This window comes from Pipistrellus kuhlii, unplaced genomic scaffold (genome assembly GCF_014108245.1).
Source record: "Pipistrellus kuhlii isolate mPipKuh1 unplaced genomic scaffold, mPipKuh1.p scaffold_m20_p_3, whole genome shotgun sequence".
NCBI classification, from domain to species: domain Eukaryota; kingdom Metazoa; phylum Chordata; class Mammalia; order Chiroptera; family Vespertilionidae; genus Pipistrellus; species Pipistrellus kuhlii.
The window spans coordinates 97,911,226-97,923,447 of NW_023425529.1; the positions used below are offsets into that span (position 1 = coordinate 97,911,226).

The 12,222-nt window shown below is 38.3% G+C and overlaps 1 protein-coding gene across 1 annotated transcript in view; it reads right to left on the reverse strand.

The window, feature by feature from the left end:
* The window catches only part of TRPC4 (transient receptor potential cation channel subfamily C member 4), a 319,844-nt gene that overhangs the window by 127,519 nt on the left and 180,103 nt on the right, over positions 1-12,222 (reverse strand). The window lies entirely within an intron of this gene.

The window sequence follows — 12,222 nt, forward strand, 5'->3', positions numbered from 1 at the left end:
TATTCTTATTGATTACAGAGAGGAAGAGAGAGGGAGAGATAGAAATATCAATGGTGAGAGAGATTCATTGTTTCTCCTGCATGTCCCCTACTGGGGTGAGCTGCAGAATCAAATCCCCACCAGAACCCACCCATGCACAAATTCATAGCATCAAATAAAAATGTTAATAGTGGTTATTTCTTGGTTTAGTGGTTATTTTCCAGCTATGACATAAACTTATATTTCATTTTTTATTTGCATGTATTTTTAACATTTTCTATAATAAGCTCTTAAGAACTTTTATCATCTAAAAAAATAAATATACTTTTATTTGAATTGAGGCAATAAGAAAAACATACATGAAATCATTTTGAGATTATCAGAATGTAAATCATCATAGCTGAACTTGGTGTAAATAAAACAAATTCTTTACCTAAATATAATCAGTTACCATAAACAAAACATTTCACAAACATGACATTTTTTAAAAATCCTGGCACCATGTTTAAGATGGAGCTTACTTTATTTTAAGACTAAAAAAGGTAGTTTTAAGAGGTCAGCAAATTTATTCAAGATTGCATATCTAGTAAATGATGAAATGTTTGACTACCTGGTCCAGGAATTTTTTTTTCTCTGTACACTACATTTCTCATTGGAACTGACAACTAAGCATTATATAAATTCAGATAAGTTTTTCTCTTTTGGATGGAAATGTCTGAGAACACTTCCTATTGGGTAGAGCTGTTAAGCAGAAATGAGAAGGGAAGACAATTTAAAGCAAGGTAAGTGGGAGAGACAGCATTATCCTAGTGAAAAAAAGTGTATATTGTGCTTAAGAGATGCCCATGAGTAGTTCTGACTGCAGAAGTTAAGTTCTTTGTTAGGACTGTAGGAAAGTTCTGTTAGCATAAAAAAAATAAGCTTACCCTATGCTTTTATTTATTTTTAAATATATTTTATTGATTTTTTTACAGAGAAGAAGGGAGAGAGATAGAGAATCAGAAACATCAATGAGAGAGAGACATCGACCAGCTGCCTCCTGTACAACCCCTACTGGGGATGTGCCCGCAACCAAGGTACATGCCCTTGACCTGAACTGAACCTGGGACCTTTGAGTCTGCAGGCTGATGCTCCATCCACTGAGCCAAACCAGCTTCGGCCTATCTTATGCTTTTAAAAATTAAACACCTTTATGTATACTTTTCATATACTCTATAACAAATCGGAATGTAGACATAATCATTTCTAATATTCAGATGTTTAGAAAATTTTTCAAAATTTGGAGATAGTTAAAAAGATGACCACATGTCCTTTTGAGGTTATAGTGTTTAACAGGATTATCTAATCCTCCTGAGTATTATGTTCTATATCATCTACTAGACAAGTAGGAGAAAGAAAAACTGAAAATAAAGGAGATTGTACAGCTTAGGAAAATAAGAAAGAGATTACAAGATGGCTACAGAGTAGCTGGAAACTCCGTTGGCTTCCAACACTGGATCAGACATGCAGCTAAACTGTAGGGCAATCAGCTTGAAAACAAAAAACAAAAAACAAAAAACAAACAAAATAAAGCTAAAAACCAGTTGAAGTGTAGCTGATCTAAAATATTGAGATCAGGGACCATGGAGGAAGGACAGGAGAAGATGGGAAGGAGGTGAGCCAACTCATGCGTATGTGGGCTGGAAAGACAGAGGCATATTGTGGCTGTAGACCACCTGCCCCTAGGAGCATGGGGTCTCAGCCCCATGCAGCTATCCCCAACCCATAGCAACAGGGAAGAGAAAGGAGCTCAGGTGATGGGAATCAGTGGGTATTAAGTCCATCTGGGAAACTGAGACCTGACCATCCCAGGCAAAGAAATTTTTTTTTGTTTCAACACCAGCCTGGAAAGTTCACTCCAATCTGTGTCTGCAGGAGAGGCTGCATGGAAAAGTTTGGGCTGGTGGAGTGTCTGATCAATACACCCAGCAGTGATTCTGAGGGGCCCTTTATTCCCTGAAAGTATTTTGGACAAATATATGGATGGAGACTGGACAGTGTGGCTTAGCAAAGAGTATTGGTATTTCCTACCTTGAACACACAGGCAGTGCTGGTCCCTCCCTACTAGGTCATTACTGTCCCTCTGAGACCCAAGGGAAAGGGGAATGGTACTGGGCTTGAAATCTATACTCATAGTGTTTGGTCTGACAACAAGGAGGATTTAGACTCTTTGTCTGGTTGGAACCTGAGAGACCCCATCCAGCAGGAGATGAACACACACAGAAAGTGTGCAAAGTGGGGCACAAAGTGAGGCTGATTTTTTTTTTTTATCACCTCCTACTTGGAACCTGGCAGAGCTGAGGCATTGCGACTGTTTCCTCTGGGTAGGCTTCTGTCTGGGAGATAGAACAATATGTGCCGGGCCCTTCAGCTGCATTATGGAAAAGCAGAGGACAGACCCAGTGAATTCAGCCAGCACAACCCTGGGAAAAGCGACAGTGCCCACTCCTGCTCCTACAGGTTAGGGTACCAACACTATCTGATTAGGTTTGTTGTTCATTTTACTGCACCTTCTTTATCCATTTATTTGCTGATGGACACTTAGACATTTTCCATATCTTGGCAATTGTAAATTATACAATCTAATAAAAGAATAATATGCAAGTTAATCATCACTGTGTGGCACTCACAAGCCACGCCCACCATCCAATCAGGAGCGAGTAGGCAAATTAACCCAACCAAGATGGCTGCAGCTATGGAGTGAGCATTGGGGTCCCTGGCATAAGAGGAAGCCAAGCTTTCCACACACCTTGGCAGGCTCAGGCCTCCATTCAAGGGTACAAAGTTTCAATTATAGAAGATAAATAAGTTCCTACAAAAATGGCTTCAGCCAAAGAGCAAGCAGGAGGCTTGGTTCTGCTCAAGGCTACAAAGTTTCAATTATAGAAGATAAATAAGTTCCTACAAAAATGGCTTCAGCCAAAGAGCAAGCAGGAGGCTTGGTTCTGCTCAAGGCTACAAAGTTTCAATTATAGAAGATAAATAAGTTCCTACAAAAATGGCTTCAGCCAAAGAGCAAGCAGGAGGCTTGGTTCTGCTCAAGGCTACAAAGTTTCAATTATAGAAGATAGATAAATCCCAAATATCAGGGCTTCTGCTTGGGTCCCCAGGGGCATGACAAGCCTGCAAACCACCACAGATATCCCCATCCCTCAAGGGAACCCCCATCCTGATCCGAAGCACCTTTCAGGGCAAACCAGCTGGCCCCCACCTGTGCACCAGGCCTCTATCCTATCTAATAAAAGAGTAATATGCAGATTGACCATCACTCCTACACACAAGATGGCCACCACAAGACGGCCAGCAGGGGAGGGCAATTGGGAGGGACCAGGCCTGAAGAGGAGGGCTATTAGGGGTGACCAGGAGAGGACAGTTAGGGGCAAATAGGCTGGCAGTGGAGCAGTTATGCATCAATCAGGCTGGCAAGGGAGTGGTTAAGGGGTGATCAGGCTGGCAAGCAGAAGAGGTTAGGGGAAATCAGGAAGGCAGGCAGGTGAGCAGCTGGGAGCTAGCAGTCCTGGGTTGTGAGAGGGATGTCTCACTGCCTAAAAGGGCAGTCAGACGTCCCTCAAGAGGTCCCATATTGGAGAGGATGAAGACTGGCCTGAGGGAATTTAATGCAATGGTCCTCTAGTGAAACAATAAATATGGGACTGTAGACATCTCTTCAATATACTGTTTGTTTCTCTGTTTTTACCCTCCTTTATTAATTAAGATATTACAAATGTGTGCTTATCTACCCATTGCCTTCCCCCACTCTCTCAATCTTGCCCTCACCATCACCTCCTGTTATCTGCATCCATTTGTTATGCTTATATGCATGCATACAAGTCCTTTGGTTCATCTCTTTTAACCCCTCTCCCTCCATCCCAACACTTCCCAGTATTTCTGCTGTAATTTGAAAATCTGTTCAGTACTTTACTGCCTCTGTGTTTATCTTTTTGTTCATCAGGTTATAATGTTCTTTTATTTCCCATAAATAAGTGAGATTTTCTTGTATTTTTCTTTTATTGCCTGGCTTATTTCACTTAACATAATGCTCTCTAGATCCATCCATGCTGCTGCAAATGGTAAGAATTCCTTCTTTTTTATAGCAGCCTAGTATTCCATTATATAGATATATCATAGTTTTCTAATCTATATATCTGCTAATGGGCATTTGGGCTGTTTCCAAATCTTAGCTATGGTGAATTGTGCTGCTATGAACAAAGGGGTGCATATATCCTTTCAGATTGTTTTTTTTTAAGTTTCTTGGGATATATTCGTAGAAGTGGGATTACTGGGAGTTCCATTATTAGTTTTTTGAGGAAACTCCATACTGTTCTCCACAGTGGTTGCACCAGTCTGCATTCCCACCAGCAGTGCATGAAGGTTCCTTTTTATCCATATCAGCCAATGGAACAGACATATCACCCAATGGAATAGAATAGAGAACCCAGATATTGACCCAAATCACTATGCTCAATTTATATTTGACAAAGGAAGCAAGAGCATACAATAGAGTCAAGATAGTCTCTTCAATAAATGGTGTTGGGAAAAATGGACAGATACATGCAAAAAAAAAAAAATGAAACTAGACCACCAACTTACACCACACATAAAAATAAACTCAAAATAGATAAAGGACTTAAACATAAAACAGGAAACTATAAAAATACTAGAGGAATCCACAGGCAAAAAAATCTCAGACATATGCCAAAGCAATTTCTTTACTGAAATGGCTTCTAGGGCAATGGAAGCTTATATATCCTTTCTAATTGGTGTTTCTAGTTTCTTGGGATATATTTCTATGTTTCTATATTTCTAATATATATATATATATATATATATATATATATATATATATATATATATATATTCTACATTGCCCATTTTTTATCTGATCATTTATCTTCCTTTTATTAAGTTGTATAAGTTCCCTGTAGATCTTGGAGATTAAATCTTTATCAGTGTTAACATTTGCAAATATATTCTCCCATACAGTGGGCTTTCTTGTTCTTTTGTTGATGGCTTCTTTTGCTGTAAAAAAGCTTTTCATTTTGATGTAGTCCCATTTGTTTATTTTCTCTTTAGCTTCCATTGCCCTAAAAGCCATTATTTATTTATTTTTTCTTAGTTTCTTCCTTTCTTTCTTCTTTTCTTTCTCCTTACCCATCACTGTCTCTTGGTTTATTTGGATTACTTCTAGGTCTACTTGCCTGATCCAAGTCCCTTCTGAAGGGAACCATCAGCAAAGACAACCACACTCTCTTTGACACCTGCCACTGGTCTTTTCCAGCAATTCCTCTCTAGGGCCATTATAGCTCCTGCCTTTTCTGTTCCATCTCTGAGCCCCATGGATTACCATCTTTTGTAACATTCTCTGACTGGGAAGAGTGGGTTTCTTTTCAGGCTCACTGTATGAAAGTCAATTCTCTCTCTAAAGTCCAGCACAACTCCAGCCATTACATTAAAATACATAATTAAAAACTGTAAACTTTCAAATTCACATTTGTCCCTTGCATTCATAAAAGACACTTAGAAAAAGAAAAACAGCTGAAACCGGTTTGGCTCAGTGGTAGAGCGTCGGTCTGCGGACTGAAAGGTCCCAGGTTCGATTCCGGTCAAGGGCATGTACCTAGGTTGCGGGCACATCCCCAGTAGGGGGTGTGCAAGAGGCAGCTGGTCGATGATTCTCTCTCATCGATGTTTCTAACTCTCTATTCCTCTCTCCTCCTCTCTGTAAAAAAATCAATAAAATATATTTAAAAAAAAAGAAAAAAAAAAAGAAAAAGAAAAACAAAACCAAAAAACCTTAAAAAGCCAATAAGAGCCCATTGGAGAAAGCCTGGAGCCTTGCTTGATCTCATGGCAGTCTTTGTCGGTAAGACTGTAAGATGACCTGGAAAGAACTTCAAGACATCATTGGGAACCTCGATAACTTGAGGAATTTACCCACATCTATAGCTATTTCAGGTAAACCTGATGACAGCTAGATGGCTCAGCTGCTTTTCCCTAAGGGGCTAATTAAATCTCAATCATGAGATTTCAGCAAGGCAGGTTTTTAAAACACTATACAATAAGTTGTTTTTCTTATTGTGTTCATGCAAGCAACCAGACCAAATTGTAACTAGATTTAGTACAGTAAATAAATTGGTCTTAATTTGCTCTTTAATAAAAATGAGGATAATTTTATTGGGACAAATTGTGTTCCAATAGGGAATTATTAGAACTGAACTGTTTTTTCCTCCCACCAGATTATTTGTCATAGTTTTTGTTGTCCTAGCTTTGCCCCACTAATACTAAAATGTAAAACATAGTCTGTTTCCACCAGGTTAAAAGCCCTATACATATTTAGGGAATATCACCTCTAGACACTACTGTGCTCTTTTCATGCCCAGGCCTCATTGTCCCCTGACAGAAAGCAAAGATCTCTTGGCTCTGAAGGAAAACTTTGTCAGCATGAAGCAGCTACAGAAGAGACCCTGCACCCGTTTTCTCTGAAAGGATCCAGAACCAAGATCCTTGGGGGGGGGGGGGGGGGGGGGAGAGATGTGGTAGGCAGTTAGACAGACATGAACAGAGCAAAGATGATGGGCCGGGTCCCTTACATCCCTTAGAAGCAGGGGGCAGAGTTTTACTCAAGACATAAAAACTGGATTGCCAGACAATCAACTGGAGGAAAAACAGGCAGCTTCCTGGGACATGCTTCTCACCAGTCCAACCATCCTGAATCTGGTAGAGGGTAAAGCTCTAGATCCATCACACCAGAGTAAAGGGGGTTCTAGAAGGGGAAGAATGGGTGACTGAACTCAAGGAACAACTCAAGGTCTTCTTCGAAGGCAGCATTTACTCTAGACCACTGCTGGTCTGACTGAAGGAGAACTAATTCCGTTCAGAAGAGATAAAAATATTTGAGTGCATTTAGTAAAAAAAAAAAAAAAAAAAAGGGGGTTTGTCTTTTAGGAGAAACCTATGAGAACAGACCTTTCCATCTTGCCTAGTAGGAGTTGGCACACATATTGCTAATATTAGGTCTAGTAATAATTAATGTCGTTTTCTAATACTTTTTAAAATCGAATTTATTTAAACAATACAACAAAATTTAATCAACAATATAGTTGCTGTTGTTTTCTACTACTTGTGCCCAACGCTCATGAAGCATTTAAATCCCTCTGTTGTAAAATTCTTGTGATTTTGATGCAAAAAATTTGGTCAATGCATTTTTGAGACATTCTTCATTATTAAATTTTTTTCCAAGAAGAAAGTTTTGCAAAGAAAGAAACAAATGGTAATTGGAAGGGGCAATATCAGGAGAATATGCAGGTTGAGGGAGAACTTCCCATTCCAACTGGCGCAGTTTTTCAGCAGTGATTCTTGCAGTATGCGGTCGTGCGTTATCTTGGTGAAGAATTACGCCCTTCCGATTAATCAGCGTGGGTTCTTTTTCTCTTAAAGCTTGGCCTAACCTTTCCAATTGGGCACTATACACTGCACTTGTAATGGTTTGGTTAGATGGTAAAAGTTCATAATGAAGAATTCCTTTAAAATTCCACCAAACACACAACATCACTTTTTTCGCATGCAAGTCAGGTTTTGGCGTGGGCTGCAGAGCCTCATTTTTGTCCAACCATTGAGGCCGCCTTTTCAAATTAACATACAGCACCTGTTTTTCATCTCGGGTAACAATTTGCTCTAAAAACGGCAAACGGTTTTGACGAGAGAGGAGCGAACTGCAAATTGTGACTCTTTGATTACAGTTGTTGTCGGTCAACTCATGAGGAACCCATTTTCCAAACTTTTGGACTTTGCCAAGTGCACGCAATTGATTGGAAATTGTTTTTTGTGAACAATTTAAAGTTGTCGCAAGCTCTTGTTGGGTAATTTGAGGATTTTGCACCAAAAGAGCTTGAAGAGCTTCTTGATCAAAATTGGACACACGGCCTCGACCACTCTTGTCATCTAACAAAAAATTTCCCTCGTGAAATTTCTCAAACCAACGCTGGCATTTTCTGGCGCTAACTGCATCTTGACCAAGAGCACTACAGATGTTTTTTGCAGCCTCACTTGCTTTTCTTCCTAATTGGAACTCGTAAAGCATGCAGTGCCGAATATGCTCTTCATCCGCCATCTTCTTAGCCCTAGTTTTGCAACATAAACCAAACCAAACACAAACTTTTTCAAGCAAAACTTGTTAATTGCACTTCACACGTTCTGTAGATACCACGTGTTTGAAGGTTATGTCAATACAAGTCAACGCCAAGCAAGATTTTAAACGAATGTTAAAAAACGACATTAATCATTACTATACATTTATATATTATATTATATTATATTATATTATATTATATTATATTAATATATAAGATAATATATATAATATATATATATATTATCTTATATATTAATATAATATAATATATTAATATACCTGACATTAATATATATAATAAAATTATACTCATTCTATTCATTTTAGGAAGAAAGTCACATACGGGGACATTTAGGCTTTGGGACTCAGTGTCTAAGAAAAAGGATGCAGGGATGCTTTCACTAAAGGTTGCTTCATGGGCTTCCTGAGGCAAATATCTGACCTTTATCAGGTTTTCTAAGTATCATCTTTCAGTACCTAATAATTACAATATGAATTGTTGGATGTAAGTAAATATAGATGAAAATGATAGATGGAAAAATGAACAAAGCTTGTTCTTGCTGGTGGCTAAATGGTAAAGACTGAGGGTTCAATTCCCAGTCAAGGGCAAATATCTGGGTTGCATGTTTGATCAGGTTTGATTAGGGCATGTGCAGAGAAAATCAATTGATGTTGTCTCTCTCATATTGATATTTCTTTCTCTGTCTCCCCTCTCCCTTCCTCCTTTCAACTCTCTAAAATAAAATAAAAATCAATGGAAAAGGGTATTCTTGGATGAGGATTAACAAAAAAATAAAATTTGGTCCTAATCTTGATCCCCTCCCTCCCAAATGTTCTGAATCCCCTTGATTTAGAGAACTAAACTATTATCTTCCATTAAGACAAATATTCAGGAGAGACAAAGAGACACAAAGGGAACAAATACAGGTTATTCTTATGAGTTGAAAGGATATAGTTACTCTTCTTTTTCTTCCCTATTCCTTTCTGTGTAATGTCAATTATTTCTGAAAATATTACATTTTACAAGACAACTATAAAACAGGGTCTTCTTTCTTCAGAATCAACAGTTGATATTACAGAATAGAATCTTTCCTCTACCCTGTAAGATTATACACATAAATAATTTAAGTGAGGAGGTCATGTTAGACCATCTCTACAGACTATAGGCCCAGTGCACAAAATTTGTACAAGGGAAGTGGAGGTCCCACAGCCTGGCTTACAGCCTCTCCAATCTGGGACCCATTGGGGGATGTCCAACTGCCGACAGTCAGATATCCCTTTCGCAATCCAGGACCACTGGCTCTTAACCACTCAACTGCCTGCCTGCCTGATCACCCCTAACCACTCTGTATTCTGGCCTGATTGTCCCTAACTGCTTTCTCCTGCTGGTCTGATCATCCATAACCAACTCTCCCCTGCCAGCCTGATAGCCCCTAACTGCTCTTCTCTCCTGCCAGCCTGATCACCCCTAACTTCTTCTGCCTCGGCCCCTGACACCATGGCTTCTTCCAGAAGGACATCCAGAAGAAGTCCAGTCTAATTAGCATATTACCCTTTATTAGTATAGATACATTTTTAACTCTAGTCTTAAGGTAAAAAATAAGATCATTTTCTTGTATGCTCTCTAAACTCTTTGCTTCCCATACAATAGTTCCTTAAAGTACATCATTCCTGGGCTAAAAAGTAATACTAGGTTGTTCATCATCTTTTTACTGAAATTGAAATAAAATTAACTAGTCTATGATGGAGTGAGAAAAATTAACTGTTTTGGAAATAACACAGCCCACACAGCTGCTCCAATTTGTACAACAGTGGAGAGAGTTGAATAGGAAAAAAATAATAATAGAGCCAAAGGCAAAAACATTTTCATATATCTCTGCCAATCTTTACCATTACTTGCTTAACATGAAGAACAATGTACTTGTTAAAAGGCAATATTCTTTGGTGTCCCTTTATATTCCTTCTCCCTCACTAAGTCATCTAATTGTCAACAATGCCTGTTTCTCCCATGCTGGCCTTTTTCTCCTCCTCTTTGCCTTAATTTCTCACAAGGTTTACTGAGTAGTGGTCTTCCTTTCCTCTGTTTTTATTTTTAAAATTATTTTTAATATATTTTATTGATTTTTTTACAGAGAGAGAGAGAGAGAGAGGAATAAGAGTTAGAAACATTTAGAATCATCAATCAGCTACCTCTTACTGGGGATGTGGCCACAACCAAGGTACATGCTCTTGACCGGAATCAAACCTGGAACCTTTCAGTCTGCAGGCCAATGCTCTATCCACTGAGCCAAACTGGTTTTGGTCCTTTTCTCTCTCTCTCTCTTTTTTTTTTTTTTTTTTTTTTTTTTTTTTTTTAATATATTTTATTGATTTTTCACAGAGAGGAAGAGAGAGGGATAGAGAGTTAGAAACATTGATGAGAGAGAATCATCGATCAGCTGCCTCTTGCACACCCCCTACTGGGGATGTGCCCGCAACCAAGGTACATGCCCTTGACCGGAATCGAACCCGGGACCTTTCAATCCCCAGGCCGACGCTCTATCCATTGAGCCAAACCGGTCCTGGCCTTTTCTCTTTTTTTAAAAAACTGATCTATCTTATGTGCTTCAAAAGGAGAGATGTATTATTTCCTCTCTCTCATCATAAATTTCAGGATTTTCACTTGCCATGAGTACAAGTGTTTGCTTGTTTACATTGGTCAGTATATCCTTATGATAGCTTACTGAGTTAATATACATCTTAATGTGTAATGCCAGGTCATAAGCATGTGTGAAGAATGACTTAAAAACAAGGAATATTCTCTGTACATGAGGAATTTGTGCAAAAATTGGAATTTGTGAAAAATTGGACCTGCAACCGTCAATAGGAATTCTTCAAAGTAACTCAACCTACAACCAAAAGCATTGGAGTACAGTTATAAAATTCACTGATTCTTTTTCTAAACCAAGGTATTGCTATCCTTGTGAATACTGAAAGATTTTGTATATAAACTATATCTCCATCTGATGTCTTAGATTTTAATAATGTACATTTGCTCATTGTCTTAGTTTCCTAAGGAAATAATAAATAACAAAGTGCCATAAACTTGGTGGCTTAAAACTAAAGAAACATATTATCTAACAGTTCTTGAGGCTTGAAGTCCAAAATCAAAGTGTTGACAACATCGTGCTCACTTTGACTCTGGATAGACTCCTTCCTTGCCCCTTCCTAATTTCTGGAAGTAGCATTCCTTGGCAGCTGCATTATTTCATTTCTGTCTCTGTTGTTGCATGACATTCTTCCTATGTGCCTCACTTTACATTATCTTCTCTCTTCTTGTAAGGGAACCAGTCATATTGGATTATGAGCCTATCTTACTCCATAATTTGATCTTTATTCCTTCTTACTTATTGTTATTTATCACCAGTCTTTTTGTGACCCTTTTCCCAAACAAGGTATGACCATTTTCAGAGTTTAATGTATCATTTTGGGGTTTAGAGTTTAATGTATCATTTTGAGTGGTAAAATTCAAACCATAACATTGATAATTTTTCATTTTCTAGCAGTACCCTATGTTTAGGTTTTTATACTATATTATACACAAATATTGCTATTTCAAATGCTCCAAATATATTTTAAGTCCATAAACAATTTTTAAAAATCCTGCCTTTTACTCCTGTTAAACATATATTCCTTTACCTATTTTCTATTTCCTTATTTTCTCACAAAGACTAATGATAAAAGTGATGAGTAAGAAGGAATAAAGATCAAATTATCGATAACATTATGAAATATGGAACTCTACATATAGGTAGTGAGCTATCAATACAATACAAATTTAAGATTTTTTCTGGAAAAAAAATGTCGTATTCATAATACCAAATCCCATATTGTTCTGTTATTATAATTAAAACTTTTTCATGCCGAAACTGGTTTGGCTCAATGGGTAGAGCGTCGGCCTGCAGACTGAAAGGTCCCGGGTTCGATTCCAGTCAAGGGCATGTACCTTGGTTGCGGGCATATCCCCAGTAGGGGGTGTGCAAGAGGCAGCTGATCGATGACTCTCTCTCATCGATGTTTCTAACTTTCTATCT